The 3,460-nt window shown below is 41.4% G+C and overlaps 1 pseudogene; it reads left to right on the forward strand.

Annotated features, from left to right (window-relative positions):
* Positions 1 to 1,274: 1,274 nt before the first annotated feature.
* Positions 1,275 to 2,173, forward strand: LOC111547119 (annotated as a pseudogene).
* The last annotated feature ends 1,287 nt before the right edge of the window (positions 2,174 to 3,460 follow it).

The raw sequence follows: 3,460 nt of genomic DNA on the forward strand, positions 1-3,460 counted from the left end.
AACCCGGAGTCCTCAGAATTATAATCTAGCCAGAGACAATTCCATGCTATCTCTACAACACCAGGAGTGATTACTATAAGTTGGGGTGAAGGGAATACTTCACGAGCAGGGTTCTTTTTCTCCTGTAATCAACAGCTTCAGTACCACCAATCCCTCTCTCCAGCCCAAAGCCCCACAGTAACTCTAAGCCTTCACAGTATTAAAACGTAGGGTTTAAACTGATCCTAAGGAAACAGTCAGAACTGTACACAAAATGTGTATACAAAAAGGTTTATCACATTATTCTATTATGCTAGCAAAAATATATACAAACATGTACCCATATTAAAGGAAAAATAAGAGAGACTGGAATGAATGAAATAAAACCATTTAACACGATGATGAATCTGAATGGAGGAATTAGCAATTTTCCTTGTTTTCCTCTTTTTACTTTGTATTTCTAACTTTGTGCAATCACCTTGTATCACATTAAAAATCAATTTAAAAATATTTAAGAAAAAATTTTAACAACGCAAAACAGTCATCTAATCAAAACTATTTTCTTTTTAAAATGTGTGTCTGATCAGATTAGAAAGAATAAGGTGTCAGCCTGAGAGATATTGAGAGTTCCCGTATCATGTGGTGAAAAACACATCCCCAAAAGGCCAACTACCAACAAGTCTGTGGATTAAAAAAAAAAAAAAAAAAGGAGGAGGAGGAAAAAGAGGAAGAATGCTTCTCCAAGGCTGGAGAACTTACTTATCTTTTTATAACCTTCACCCATTGTTTTGTTTTGTTTGTTTTTCCTTTCTTCTTAGAAGTCTATGGAGTGTGTGTGATTTCTGACAGATTACGTTAATGGTCAGCATGATCAATGACTATTTTTAAAGACAAATCTTTCTACAGATGAGCATCAACTCAAAGTTTTTTTACAAGCATTAAAACAATCTCGGTCTCAGGCCGGGCGCAGTGGCTCACTCACGCCTGTAACTTCAGCATTTTCGAAGGCAGAGGCAGGCGGATCACAAAGTCGGGAGATCGAGACCATCCTGTGGCCAACATGGTGAAACCCCGTCTCTACTAAAAATCCAAAAATTAGCCAGGCGTGGTGGCGGGCACCTGTAGTCCCAGCTACTCTGGAGTCTGAGGCAGGAGAATCGCTTGAACCCAGGAGGACGGAGGTTGCAGTGAGCCGAGATCACGCCACTGCACTCCAGCCTGGGTGACAGAGCGAGACTCCGTCTCAAAAAAATAAATAAATAAAAAATAAAAAAATAAAATAAATCTCGGTCCAGATGGGCCCTCCTCGCCTGCCACTCGTGCGCAGAGTCCGCGCAGCCAGCCCGATCCACCCAGTCCTCACCGCCTGCCCCGCCAGCCAGGGACGCCAACAGGAAGATGCAGATGCTACAAAGCTGGATAAGAAGAACGCCATCGACTGCCCGGAGAAGGCCGAAGCCAACAAGCAGCAAGCTGAGGACCACTGCAAGCAGCTGGAGGGGTAGTGGAAAAAGCTGAAGAGGACAGAGGCGAAAAGTATTCTCAATCCATGAAGGAGGCCCAGGAGAAACTGGAGCAGCCGAGAAGGCCACCGATGCTGACGCAGATATGGCCTCCCTTAACCGCCACATTCAACAGGAAGAGGAGGAGCCAGACCGGGCCCAGGAGCGCTGTCTACAGCCCTGCAAAAGCTAGAGGAGACCGAGAAGGCAGCTGATGAGAGTGAGAGAGGAATGAAGGTCATAAAAACCCGGCCATGAAGGGCGAGGAGAAGATGGAGTCAGAGGAGGTGCAGCTGAAGGAGGCCAAGCTCATTGCTGAGGATTCAGACGGCAAATACAAGGAGGTGGCCAGGAAACCGCTGATCCTGGAGGGAGACCTGGAGCACTCAGAAGAGAGAGCTGAGGTGGCCGAGAGCCGAGCCAGACAGTTGGAGGAGAAACTTCAAACCATGGACCAGACCGTCAAGTCCCTGATGGCCTCAGAGGAGGAGTATTCCACCAAAGAAGATAAATATGAAGAGGAGATGAAACTGCTGGAGGAGAAGCTGAAGGAGGCTGAGACCAGAGCAGAGTTTGGGGCAAAGTTGGAGAAAACCACCCATGACCTAGAAGAGACGTTGGCCAGTGCCAAGGAGAACGTGGAGATTCATCAGATCTTGGACCAGACCCTGTTGGAACTCAGCAACCTGTGAGGGCCGGTGTCCTGCCCGCAGCCAAGCTATAGTTGCGGCCCCAACCGAATAAAACTGTCAAAACTGACGTTACCAGCCAAATAACAACTCACCTCATGCTCTTTTTTCCTTATGTTTACTTATTCTTTACTAAAAACATGGATCAATTCTACTACCTAACACATTAACTGCGTTCAGTTTTGTTTCTTTTCAATCCTTATCCACAGACATGTCTATCTGATGTAGTTGTAAAGATGTTAAAAGATTTTGCATTTTACTCTCTATTTAATTTTATAGATGAGACTCTTATTTTAAACAATTGTGTTTTAATTCAAAGAAAAAAGTAATTCTATGAGGTTTTGACTAGAGATAGCTTTCCACCAAAATATAAACCCTAAAAGCAAATACAGCTATAAAAATTAATTACACCAAATTGCTTGAGCAAGGTAAACAGCAAACCCAGGGCCAAGTGTTAAAACTTGAGAGAGTCAATTATCAAGCTATCTAGTAAAAGCCTCCAAAAAATCGATAATCCTCCAGCCTGACTTTTATGATGACATTAGAAATAGCATTTAACTTTTTTATATAAAGAACAATCTCATGGAAAGCTGGTCTATGCTAATCTTTTAAACCTATTACCAACATTTTATGCATCATAATCCTAGCTAAACCAGAATACATACATATATATGTGTGTATATATATATATTTAGGTTCGCGCAACAACAGCACTTTCTAAAAGGGTCCCTGCCAGGCAATAACACTATTGGTTTACTAAATATTGCCTGGGGACCCAGCCATGCATGACTCATTAACACAGATGGAAGTTTCACATTATATCCCAGGTTCGTGGAACAAATGGAGTGACCCCGTTATTACTTCTTCTCCTTTCATATCTATTTAATGTGGATTGTAAAGAGAATTTGATCTGCTCTGCTTTACTCCACTGCCAGATGCCATTAGATTCATGTTTTTAGTTTGTTTCTCCTTTGAACCCAAGTATCATTTATCCTCATGAGTATACAGGTAGAGAAAAAATCACACCTTAAGCCATTATCTTAAAAATAGTTCGTGAACAACCTCCTGTTATTTCTTAATAATTTTTTGGTGAAATTACAAGTAAAGAAAATTGGATACTCAGAAAAGTTGTTACATAGCCTATAAATTTGTACCCTGATAATACCAAACATTGCATATTCTCACAAAACAGAGGACAGTTATTTTATAACAGAGTAGTCTATCAATTTTCTTTTTCTAGTATTACTATTTTCTAGTATTACTATTACTCATTCAAATAATAAAGTCAAC

Source organism: Piliocolobus tephrosceles, chromosome 4, assembly GCF_002776525.5.
Source record: "Piliocolobus tephrosceles isolate RC106 chromosome 4, ASM277652v3, whole genome shotgun sequence".
In the NCBI taxonomy this organism is placed as follows: domain Eukaryota; kingdom Metazoa; phylum Chordata; class Mammalia; order Primates; family Cercopithecidae; genus Piliocolobus; species Piliocolobus tephrosceles.